The sequence below is a fragment of the Pristiophorus japonicus genome, chromosome 15, assembly GCF_044704955.1.
Source record: "Pristiophorus japonicus isolate sPriJap1 chromosome 15, sPriJap1.hap1, whole genome shotgun sequence".
In the NCBI taxonomy this organism is placed as follows: domain Eukaryota; kingdom Metazoa; phylum Chordata; class Chondrichthyes; family Pristiophoridae; genus Pristiophorus; species Pristiophorus japonicus.
In genome coordinates, this window is record NC_091991.1 from 137763690 (window position 1) to 137776629 (window position 12940).

The 12940-nt window shown below is 47.2% G+C and overlaps 1 protein-coding gene across 5 annotated transcripts in view; it reads right to left on the reverse strand.

Moving 5' to 3' along the window:
- Positions 1-12940, reverse strand: part of dnah3 (dynein axonemal heavy chain 3) — a 292437-nt gene that overhangs the window by 131819 nt on the left and 147678 nt on the right. The window lies entirely within an intron of this gene.

Genomic DNA, 12940 nt, shown 5'->3' on the forward strand with positions numbered 1-12940 from the left:
CTGTGTTCGGTCACCTGTGGAGGAGTGAACTCTATATCGTGTTCTTCCTCTGCTTCTTCATTCCTGGGGCTCCTGAACTATTTTGGTAACTTTCTTCCCAAATTGAGCACGCTGGTGTTGCAAACAGGCTCTGCGATGACTTCCTCAATATGCATGCAGAGAGGTCCTCTTTCCTTCCCATGGGCATAACAGACCTCCCCAAGAGAACAAGATAACCTGGTTGCAGATTACAGAGGAGGGTACAAGCAGGGATGTGGTCAGGAGGACCTGGGTGCAGTGCCGCAAATGTTTCAATGATCTCAGTAGATCACGAAACGTTAGTACAAAGCCACACTCAACCTCATCCTGCTGTACCTCTAATCACATCCCCATCATTCTGCCTTCCCTCACCTACTCCTGCACATCCTTACTCACACCAACTTACCTTGGACCTCCACCCATCCCTCTCTATCTATATTATCACAACCCCATCTTACTAGCCACCCCTCACACCCACCCTCATCCTAGTGTATCCTAGTGCAGTCATACCAACTAACAACACACAAGGGTAGACACTTGGGTGTTTAATGCGATGTTCATGTAAAGGCCAGAGGTCGTGGTCCATATCGGGACCAATGACATAGGTAGAAAGAGGGATCAGGTCCTGCAGGCAGAGTTTAGGAAGCTAGGAGGGAGATTAAAAATCAGGACCTCAAAAGGTAGTAATCGCCGGATTACTCCTGGTGCCACGAGCTAGTGAGTACAGAAACAGAAGGATAGAGCAGGTGAATGCATGGCTGCAGAGATGGTGCAGGAGGGAGGGCTTTAGTTTTCTGAGGCATTGGGAGCACTTCTGAGGGAGGTGGGACCTGTATAGGCTGGGCAGGTTGCGCCTCAACAGAGGCGGGACCAATATCCTCATGGGGGGGGGGGGTGCGGTGCGGGGGGGTTGCTAGTGCTGTTGGGGAGGGTTTAAACTAGCTTGGCAGGGGGATGGGAACTTGAAAATAGATTCAGTAGGGAGGGGATAAAAGCTGGAATTAGAAACCAAAAATGAAGAAAGTGAATTTAAAGGAGAGAGGAAACTAATATGTCCTTACTATACAGTACAAATGCACACAAGGCCCATACTAGAGTGAAGGTCACTCTGTGACCAGTAACCTTTATTTGCCAGCACTGAAGTGGAAAAGATGGGTGGAGCTTTCCCTTTTATACCTGAAAGTCCAGGTTAGGAGTGTCTCCCAAAAGTTCACCACCTAGTGGTCAGTGTTCTCACAGTATACAACTTAGGTCAGTTTATACATGGATTACAATGACAGTTGAATCTATGACATCACCTCCCCCCCAAAAGTCTTATTGGGATCACAGGTTGAGTCTCTCTGCTGGTTTACACTCCCTTGTAGAGCGCCTGAGTTGGGGCTCCGGTTGTTGGGCGCTGGTCTGAGTGTCTGCTGTTTGCGGTGCCTCAGGCCTGTCCGGACTGCCCACAGTGACTGGGCTCTCCTCCACTTGGTTCCGTTGTTCGATCACCTGTGGTGGAGTGAACTCTACAACATGTTCTTCCTCTGCTTCTTCTATGGGGTTGCTGAACATCCTTTTTGTTTGATCCATATGTTTGCGGCAAATTTGTCCATTGGTAAGTACCTGCGAGCCATTTGGGCCCTGCTGCGTAGTTGAGGACAAAGACAGGGTCATTGACATCAACACATTGCGCCCTCGCATTCCCGTCATGGTAGTCACATTGTGACCGGCGCCTGCTCTGAACAATTTATTTTATGGTGGGGTGTATAAAGGATAACCTGGTTTTGAGGGTCCTTTTCATTAGCAGCTCTGCGGGTGGAACCCCTGTGAGCAAGTGTGGTCGGGATCTATTGGCCAACAGGTGGCGTGATAAGCGGCTTTATAGGGAACCCCCTTGGATTCTGAGCATCCCCTGTTTAATTATCTGCACTGCTCGTTCCGCTTGGCCATTTGAGGCCGACTTGAACGGTGCTGTTCTGACATGGTTGATACCATTTCCGGCCATGAATTCCTGGAATTCAATGCTTGTAAAGCACGGGTCACTGTCGCTGACCAAGACGTCCGGTAGACCATGGGTGGCGAATATTGCCCGTGGGTATTCTACCGTGGCAGAGGATGTGCTTGAATTGAGAATGTCACACTCGATCCATTTGGAGTAGGCGTCTACTACAACCAAAAACATTTTTCCCATGAAAGGACCTGCGTAGTTCACATGGATGTGTGACCATGGCTTGACGGGCCAGGACCAGGGGCTAAGGGGGGCTTCCCTGGGCGCATTGCCCAGCTGGGCACACGTGTTGCACCTGCAAATATAAAGTTCCAGGTCTGCATCTAGCCCTGGCCACCAAACGTGTGACCTGGCAATTGCCATCATCATGACGATGCCCGGGTGCTCATTGTGAAGTTCTCGGATGAACGCCTCTCTGCCTATCTGGGGCATGGCTACTCGGTTTCCCCATAGTAGGCAATTGGCCTAAATCGAGAGTTCATCCTTGTGCCTGTGAAATGGTTTAAATTCCTCAGGGCATGCCCCGTACGTGGCTGCCCAGTCCCCATTCAGGACACATGTATTGAATAAAGACAGTAGCGGGTCTCCATTTGTCCAGACTTTGATCTGACGGGCTGTCACGGGTGAGCCTTCGCTTTCGAAAGCTTCAATAAGCCATGACTATCTCAGCAGCATGCTCGGTTGCCCCCTCGGTGGTGGCTAGTGGGAGCCTGCTGAGTGCATCAGCGCAGTTTTCAGTGTCCGGTCTGTGCCGAATTGTATAGTCATAGGCAACTAACGTGAGTGCCCACCTTTGTATGCGGGCCAACGCATTTGCATTTATGGCTTTGTTGTCGGCCAAAAGGTACGTTAGGGGTTTGTGATCTGTCTCCAGCTCAAATTTTCTGCCAAACAGCATTTTTTTTACTACATATACACATGCAAGTGCTTCCTTTTCTACCATCCCGTAGCCCCTTTCTGCCTGGGACAGACTTCTGGAGGCACAAGCTACCGGCTGTAACTGACCATTGGCATTAACATGCTGCAACACACACCCGACCCTATAGGACAACGCATCGCATGTTAAAACAAGTTTCTTACATGGGTCATATAGTGTTAACAGATTGTTGGAGCATAACAAATTGCGTGCTCTATCAAAAGCCCTTTCCTGGCTGTCCCCCCAGACCCATTCGCGACCTTTGCGTAGGAGCACGTGTAGCGGCTCTAACAGCATGCTCAATTTGGGAAGAAAGTTACCAAAATAGTTCAGTAGCCCCAGGAACGAACGCAGCTCCGTCGTGTTATGGGGTCTGGGTGCTCTCTGGATCGCTTCCGTCTTGGATGCAGTAGGGCTGATCCCGTCTGCTGCTACCCTCATCCCCAGGAATTCTACCTCTGGAGCTAGGAAGAGGCACTTCGCCTTTTTCAGTCACAGACCTACCCAGTCCAGTCTGCGTAGCACCTCCTCCAGGTTGTGGAGGTGTTCTTCAGTATCGTAACCCGTGATGAGGATGTCGTCCTGAAAAACCACCGTCCCTGGAATCGACTTGAGGAGGTTTTCCATATTTCGTTGGAAGATCGCGGCGGCCGAGCGAATCCCGAACGGACATCTGTTGTACTCAAACAACCCTTTGTGTGTCCTGATGGTGGTCAGCTTCTTCGACTCACTCGCCAGCTTTTGGGTCATGTAAGCTGAGGTCAAGTCCAATTTTGAAAAAAGTTTGCCACCGGATAGCGTCGCAACGAGGTCTTCCGCTCTCGGCAACTCTCACTGGTCTTGGAGTGACACCCGATTGATAGTGGCCTTGTAATCACCACATATCCTGACCGACCCATCCGCCTTGAGCACCGGCACAATCGGGCTCGCCCAGTCACTGAATTCGACTGGCGAGATGATGCCTTCCCTCAAGCAGGCGGTCCAGCTCGCCTTCTATCTTTTCCCGCATCACATACGGCACCACTCTGGCCTTGTGGTGTACTGGCTTGGCGTCCGGGTTTATGTGAATCACTATCTTGGTCCCCATGAAAGTGCCAATGCCGGGTTGAAATAGTGAGTCAAATTTATCCAGGACCTGTGAGCATGATATTCGCTCCACATGAGAAATTGCATTGACATCGCCCCATTTCCAGTTCATGACAGCAAGCCAACTCCTCCCCAGCAGTGCGGGATCGGCCCCCGGGATAATGCAGAGTGGCAACCTGTTCTCCGAATCTTTGTGGGTCACGACTACCGTGGCGCTGCCTAGCACCGGAATTATCTCCTTTGTATATGTCCGTAGCTGTGCGTCAATCGGCAATAATTTTGGCCTCCTGGCCTTGGATGCCCACAATGTCGAACTGTTTGATACTCATCAGGGACTGGCTGGCCCCCGTGTCTAGCTCCATTGATACTGGGATGCCATTGAGGAGCACTTTCATCATTATCGGTGGCGTCCTGGTGTATGAACTGTATACGTGCTCCACATGAACTCGCTGAACTTCAGCTTCCAGCGAGTTCCCCCAGTGTCCATTTGGCCTCGTAGGGCTTACATCGGGCCCGTCCTCCTCGTACATCAACCTGGCTGCAGGTTTCCTGCACATACGCGCCAACTGACCGCTGACGTTGCAGCTTCTGCAGGTATATTGCTGATACCTGCAAGCTCTGGCTGTGTGTTTGCCTCCACACCTCCAACATGAGCCGCTGTTGGAAACAAAAGGTCCATTACCAGTTGATCATCTCTGACTGTCTCTGTTACTGTCCTTAAACGCACCATTGACAGGTGTTGATGGCCCCATTACTGGCCGCATTGTCCATTGCGATGGCATGAATCGCCGTTCAGCTAGCCATTGTCTCTGTTGAATTCCCCCTTTGGGTTCGACTACATGCTCGGGCATGTTCGATTGCCCCTGTCTGCCTGGAGAACTGTGTGCCGCGTTAACAATGTTGACTCCCTGTCCATTTGCTGCATTTAAACCAAGATTTTTGTCAAACATCATTCTGGTCTCTTCCTCCCCTGAGATAAATGTCTGGGCCATCAAAGCCGTCATTTCCAGGGTCAAGTCTTTGGTCTCAATCAGTTTCCTGAAACCCCAGCGTGCTTGATACCCTCAATAAAAAAGTCTCGCAGCATCTCCGCTCTGCATGCATCTGGGAACTTACATAGGCTCGCCAGTCGCCGGAGGTCTGCCACGAAGTCTGGAACACTTTGCCCTTCTCGCCGCCGGTGCGTGTAAAACCGGTGTCTTGCCATGTGCATGCTGCTTGACGATTTAAAGTGTTCCCCGATCAACTTACTGAGCTCTTCAAAAGTCTTGTCCGCCGGCTTCTCTGGCGCAAGGTGGTCCTTCATCAGGGAGTACGTCCTGGATCCACAAACCGTCAGGAGATGAGCCTGCGATTGTCGGCCAATTCCTGTCCCAGCCATTCCTTAGTTACGAAACTTTGCTGTAGTCTCTTAATAAAATCGTCCCAATCATCACCAACACAGTACCTCTCGTCTGTGTTGCTAGTGGCCATGCTCACGTAGTTTAAATCCCAGTTTCTCGTCGCCAATAATATGTCCTTACTATACAGTACAAATGCACACGAGGCCCATACTAGAGAGGAGGTCACTCTGTAACCAGTAACCTTTATTTGCCAGCACTGAAGTGGAGAAGATGGGTGGAGCTTCTCCTTTTATACCTGAAAGTCCAGGTTAGGAGTGTCTCCCACAAGTTCACCACCTAGTGGTCAGCGTTCTCACGGTGTACAACTTAGGTCAGTTTATACATGGATTACAATGACAGTTGAATACATGACAGAAACAAGCAGCAAAAAAGGGTAAAAGAACAATTTTAAAGGTTCTTTGTCTAAATGCACGTAGCATTCATAACAAAATAGATGAGTTGACGGCACAAATAGATACAAATGGATATGATCTGATAGTCATTACAGAGACGTGGTTGCAAGGTGAGCAGGACTGGGAACTAAACATTCAGGGGTACTTGACAATCCGAAGGACAGACAGAAAGGAAAAGGAGGTGGGGAGCTCTGTTGATAAAGGATGGAATCACTAATAGTGAGAAATGATATTGGCTCAAATGATCAGGATGTTGAATTAGTTTGGGTGGAGATAAGGAATAATAAGGGGAAAAAGTCACTGGTGGGCGTAGTCTATAGGCCCCCTAACAGTAGCAACTCTGTTGGTCGGAGTATAAACCAGGAAATAGTGGGGGCTTGTAAAAAGGAAATAGCATTAATCATGGGTGACTTTAACCTCCATATTGATTGGACAAATCAAATTGGTCAGGGTAGCCTTGAGGAAGAGTTCTTGGAGTGCATAAGGGATGGGTTCCTTGAGCAATATGTAACAGGAACCAACCAGGGGGCAGGCTATCTTAGATCTGGTCCTGTGTAATGAGACAGGATTAATAAACAATCTCCTAGTAAAGGATCCCCTTGGAATGAGTGATCATAGCATGGTTGAATTTCAAATTCAGATGGAGGGTGAGAAAGTTGGATCTCAAACCAGCGTACTAAGCTTAAATAAAGGAGACTACAAAAATGAGGGCAGAGTTGGACTGGGAAAATAGATTAAAGTGTAGGACGGTTGATGAATAATGGCGTACATTTAAGGAGATATTTCACAATTCTCAAGAAAAATATATTCCAGTGAGGAGGAAAGGGTGTAAAAGAAAAGATAGCCATCCGTGGCTAATTAAAGAAATAAAGGACGGTATCCAATTAAAAACAAAGGCATACAAAGTGGCCAAAACTAGTGGGAGGACAGAAGATTGGAAAGCTTTTAAAAGCCAGCAAAGAATGACTAAAAATGAAGGGGAAGATTGACTATGAAAGTAAACTAGCACAAAATTATAAAAATAGATAGCAGGAGTTTCTATAGGTATATAAAAAGGAAAAGAGTGGCTAAAATAAATGTTGATCCCTTAGAGGACGAGACTGGGGAATTAGTAATGGGAAACATGGAGATGGCAGAAACTCTGAACAAATATTTTGTATCAGTCTTTACGGTAGAGGACACTAAAAATCATCATCATAGGCAGTCCCTCGGAATCAAGGAAGACTTGCTTCCACTCTTAACATTAGATTAGTTCTTAGGTGGCTGTACAGTCCAATACGAGAACCACAGACTCTGTCACAGGTGGGACAGACAGTGGTTGAAGGGAAGGGTAGGCGGGGAGCCTGGTTTGCCGCCCGCTCCTTCCGCTGTCTGCGCTTGATTTCTACATGCTCTCGGCGACGATACTCGAGGAACTCAGCGCCCTCCTGGATGTACTTCCTCCACTTAGGGCGGTCTTTGGCCAGGGACTCCCAGGTGTCAGTGGGGATGTCGCACTTTATCAAGGAGGCTTTAAGGGTGTCCTTGTAACGATTCCTCTGCCACCTTTGGCTCGTTTGCCATGGACGTGTTCAGAGTAGAGCGCTTGCTTTGGGAGTCTCGTGTCTGGCATGTGAACTATGTGGCCTGCCCAGCAGAGCTGATCAAGTGTAGTCAGTGCTTCAATGCTGGGGATGTTGGCCTGGGCGAGGACGCTAATGTTGGTACATCTGTCCTCCCAGGGGATTTGCAGGATCTTGCGGAGACAATTTCTCCGTTGGTGGTATTTCTCCAGCGACTTGAGGTGTTTACTGTACATGGTCCATGTCTCTGAGCCATACAAGGGGGCGGGTATTACTATGGCCCTGTAGACCACGAGCTTGGTGACAGTTTTGAGGGCCTGGTCTTCAAACACTCTTTTCCTCAGGCGGCCGAAGGCTGCACTGGTGCACCGGAGGCGGTGTTCGATCTTGTCGTCAATGCTTGCTCTTGTTGATAGGAGGCTCCAGAGATAAGGGAAGTGGTCCACGTTGTCCAGGGCCTCGCCATGGATCTTGATGTCTGGAGGGCAGTGCTGTGTGGCGAGGACAGGCTGGTGGAGGACCTTTGTCTTCCTGATGTTTAGCATAAGGCCCATGCTTTCATATGCCTCGATCGTTGACTATGTTTTGGAGTTCAGCTTCTGTGTGTGCACAGACGCAGGCGTCGTCTGCGTACTGTAGCTCGACGACAGAGGTTGGAGTGGTCTTGGACCTGGCCTGGAGACGGCGAAGGTCGAACAGGTTCCCACTGATTCTGTAGTTTAGTTCCACTCCAGTAGGGAGCTTGTCAACTGTGAGGTGAAGCATGGCAGCGAGGAAGATTGAGAAGAGGGCTGGGGCAATGACGCAGCCCTGCTTGACCCCGGTCCGGACATGGATTGGGTCTGTGATGGATCCGTTGGTAAGGATCACGGCCTGCATGTTGTCGTGGAGCAGGTGGAGGATGGTGACGTACTTTTGGGGGCATCCGAAACGGAGGAGTACGCTCCATAGACCCTCACGGTTGACAGTGTCAAAGGCCTTTGTAAGGTCAAAGGCGGCCATGTATAAGGGCTGACGCTGTTCCCTGCATTTTTTCTGCAGCTGTCGTGCTGCAAAAATCATGTCCGTTGTGCCCCGGAGGGGACAAAATCCGCACTGTGACTCCGGGAGGAGCTCCTCGGCTACAGGGAGAAGACTGTTGAGGAGGACTCTAGAGACAACTTTTCCAGTGGTTGATAGCAGGGAGATTCCTCTGTAGTTGCCGCCGCAGTCGAACTTGTCCCCTTTTAAAAAGATGGTCACGATCACTGCATCTCTAAGATCTCCCGGCATGCTCTCCTCCCTCCAGATGAGAGAGAGATGAGGTTGTGTATTCGCGCCAGCAGTGCCTCTCCGCCATACTTTAGTGCCTCAGCAGGTGGATGGAAAAAGCACAGGAGATACAACAGCTGGCCGACAGCCATGATGTGCGAGGATTCTTCATCGCAGTCAAGGCCACCAACGGTCCAAACACCCAAGGCCCCATCCTGCTACTGGCCAAGAATGGGGAAACACTTGTCAAGGACACCGAGGCAGTCAGGGCCCGCTGGGAGGAGCACTTCAAAGATCTCCTCAATCGAGACTCTGCCTTTGACTCGAGTGTTCTTGACTTCATTCTACAGCATGCTACCTGCCACCACCTCAGTGAGACCGCAACACTGCACGAGGTAGAAAAAGCCATAAGACAGCTAAAAAAATAACAAGGCTACACTAAAAATATTCCAATAGTGGATAGTGAAAGGGCCATAGGAGGTGGGGGAGGGGGGTGCGAGGAACTTATCACAATCACAATCACTAAGGAGGTGGTACTCAGTAAGATGATGGGACTAAAGGTGGATAAATCCCCTGGACCTGATGGCTTGCATCCTAGGGTCTTATGAGAAGTAGCAACAGGGATAGTGGATGCATTGGTTGTAATTTACCAAAATTCCCTGGATTCTGGGAAGGTCCCAGCAGATTGGAAAACTGCAAATGTAATGTCCCTATTTAAAAAAGGAGGCAGACAAAGAGCAGGAAACTATAGACCAGTTAGCCTAACATCTGTGGTTGGGAAAATGTTGGGGAGTCCATTATTAAAGAAGCAGTAGCAGGACATTTGGGAAAGCAGAATTCAGTCAGGCAGAGTTAGCATGGATTTATGAAGGGGAAGTCATGTTTGACAAATTTGCTGGAATTCTTTGAGGATGTAACGAACAGAGTGGATCAAGGAGAACCAGTGGATGTGGTTATTTGGACTTTCAGAAGGCATTTGACAAGGTGCCACATAAAAGGTTACTGCACAAGATAAAAGTTCACGGGGTTGGGGGTAATATATTAGCATAGATAGAGGATTGGCCAACGAACAGAAAACAGTCAGGATAAATGGTTCATTCTCTGGTTGGCAATCAGTAACTAGTGGGGTGCCGCAGGGATCAGTGCTGGGACCCCAACTATTTACAATCTATATTAATGACTTGGAAGAAGGGACTGAGTGTAACGTAACCAAGTTTGCTGATGATACAAAGATGGGAGGAAAAGCAATGTGTGAGGAGGACGTAAAAAAATCTGCAAAAGGACATAAACAGGCAAAGTGAGTGGGCAAAAATTTGGCAGATGGAATATAATGTTGGAAAGTGAGGTTATGCACCTTGGCAGAAAAAAAGAGCAAGTTATTATTTAAAAGACGAAAAATTGTAAGTGCTGCAGTACAGAGGGACCATGGGGTACTTGTGCATGAAACACAAAAGGTTAGTATGCTGGTACAGCAAGTGATCAGGAAGGCCAATGAATCTTGGCCTTTATTGCAAAGGGGATGGAGTATAAAAGCAGGGAAGTCTTGCTACATTTATACAAGGTATTGGTGAGGCCACACCTGGAATACTGCTTGCAGTTTTGGTTTCCATATTTACGAAAGGATATACTTGCTTTGAAGGCAGTTCAGAGAAGGTTCACTAGGTTGATTCCGGAGATGAGTGGGTTAACTTATGTGCAAAGGTCGAGTAGGTTGGACCTCTACTCATTGGAATTCAGAAAAATGAGAGGTGATTGTATCGAAATGTATAAGATTATGAGGGGGCTTGACAAGATGGATGCAGAGAGGATGTTTCCACTGATAGGGGAGACTAGAACTAGGGGGCATAATCTTAGAATAAGGGGCCGCCCATTTAAAACTAAGATGAGGAGACATTTCTTCTCTGAGGGTTGTAAATCTGTGGAATTCGCTGCCTCAGAGAGCTGTGGAAGCTGGGACATTGAATAAATTTACGACAGAGATAGACAGTTTCTGAACCAAAAAGGGAATGGGGGTTATGAGGAGCGGGCAGGGATTAGCCATGATCGTATTAAATGGTGGAGCAGACTTGAGGGGCCGGATGGCCTACTCCAGCTCATATTTCTTATGTTCTTATGTTATGTTAATGTGGTGTCGAACATTGAAACCTTTATTTTGAATACTTTGCCTTCTTAGATAAATATTTGTGTACCTTTGGCAATGGCTTAGTGAGTTGCTCAACATCGGTGGTATGAAAAACAATGGAATCCTTACTAAAAGAAAAAATAGAAAAACATCTAGAAACCCAAAATATAATAATGAATTGTCAGCATGGATTTCAAAACGGAAAGTCTTGCTTGACCAATATTATTGAATTCTTTGAAGAGTCAGGGGACAAGTAGCAGAATGGATAGCTAATTGACTGCAAGACAGAAAGCAGAGAGTAGGGGTAAAGGGCACGCTTCAGAGTGGCAGAAGGTAGGAAGTAGAGTGTCACAAGGATCAGTGCTGGGATCACTGTTCACAATTTATATTAACTATTTATACTTTGAAATCAAAAACACAATTTTTAAATTTGCAGACTACACCAAATTTGGGGGGGGGCCGTGATAATCAATGCTGAGGAGGATTACAACAAATTACAAGATGACATTAATAAACTTGCAGAATGGGCATATAGTTGGCAAATGAATTTCAACATAGATAAGTGTGAAGCATTACATTTTGCTAAGAATAATAAGGAGATCACATATTAGTTGGAAAATACGAATCCAAATGGGGTAGAGGTGCAAAGGGATCTGGGAGTACAAATGCACAAATCATTGAAAGTAGTGACGCAGTCTAATAAGGCCATTAAAAAAGCAGACCAAGCACTAGGGTTTATTTCTAGAGGGATAGAATTGAAAAGTAGAGAAATTATACTAAATGTGCATTGAACCTTGGTTTGACCACACTTGGATTACTGTGTCCAATTCTGATCGCCATATTATAAAAAGCATATAGGGGCATTGGACAGGGTGTAAAAAAGATTTACAAGGATGCTACCAGAATAGCAAGGTTATACCTATCAGGAAAGGATGAACAAGCTGGGTCTCTTTTGTCTTGAAAAGAGAAGGTTGAGGGGTGACCTAATCAAGGTCTTTAAAATTATGAAAGGTTTTGAGAGAGTAGACAGAGAGTGTGTTTCCACTGGTGGGGAAGAGCAAAACTAGAGGCCATCAATATAAGATAGTCATCAAGAAATCAAATAGGGAGTTCAGAAGAAACTTCTTTTACCCAGAGAGTGGCAAGAGTGTGAAACCCATTACCACAGAGTGTAATTGAGGCAAATAGTATAGACGCATTTAAGGCAAAGTTAGAGAAACATAGAAACATAGAAAATAGGTGCAGGAGTAGGCCATTCGGCCCTTCTAGCCTGCACCGCCATTCAATGAGTTCATGGCTGAACATTCAACTTCAGTACCCCATTCCTGCTTTCTCGCCATACCCCTTGATCCCCCTAGTAGTAAGGAAAACATACAAGGGAGAAGGGAAAAGAGAGTTATGATGATAGAGTTAGAATCATAGGGGTCAAGTTTCGGCCTGAGTTGCTCCTATTTTTTTGGAGCAACTGGTTTAGAATGGAGTATCTTAGAAATTGCAATTCTCGGCATTTAGTTTGCTCCAGTTCTAATCAGTTAGAACAGTTTCAGTTTGGAACAGATTTTTTTTCAAAAGGGGGTGTGCCCTGCCACTTACGCCCGTTTTGAAAGTTTAGGCGGTGAAAACTTACTCCAAACTAACTTAGAATGGAGTAAGTGTAGATTTTTGTACGCTCAGAAATACCTTGCCTACACTTAGAAAATCAGGCTTGTGTTACAAATCAGGCGTAGGGAACGAGGGTGGGGGGGGGGAAGAGGGGGTTAACAAACACTAAACACTTCACTTTTACAAATAAAGAGCCATCATCAATAATAAATGATAAATAAACCAATAAATCAATCCAAATAAATTAAAAAAAAAATTAAAAATCACAATAAATAAAAAATTATTTCTACTCACCGACAGCACCAGGAAGAGGGGAAGAGATGATGATTGGGGGGGGGAAGGGAAGAGAAGAAGATGGGGGGGAGAAGAAGATGGGGGGGGGGAGAAGAGAAGAAGATGGGGGGGGAAGAGAAGAAGATGGGGGGGAAGAGAAGAAGATGGGGGGGAAGAGAAGAAGATGGGGGGGAAAGAGAAGAAGATGGGGGGGAAAGAGAAGAAGATGGGGGGGAAAGAGAAGAAGATGGGGGGGAAAGAGAAGAAGATGGGGGGGGAAGAGAAGAAGATGGGGGGGGAAGAGAAGAAGATGGGGGGGGAAGAG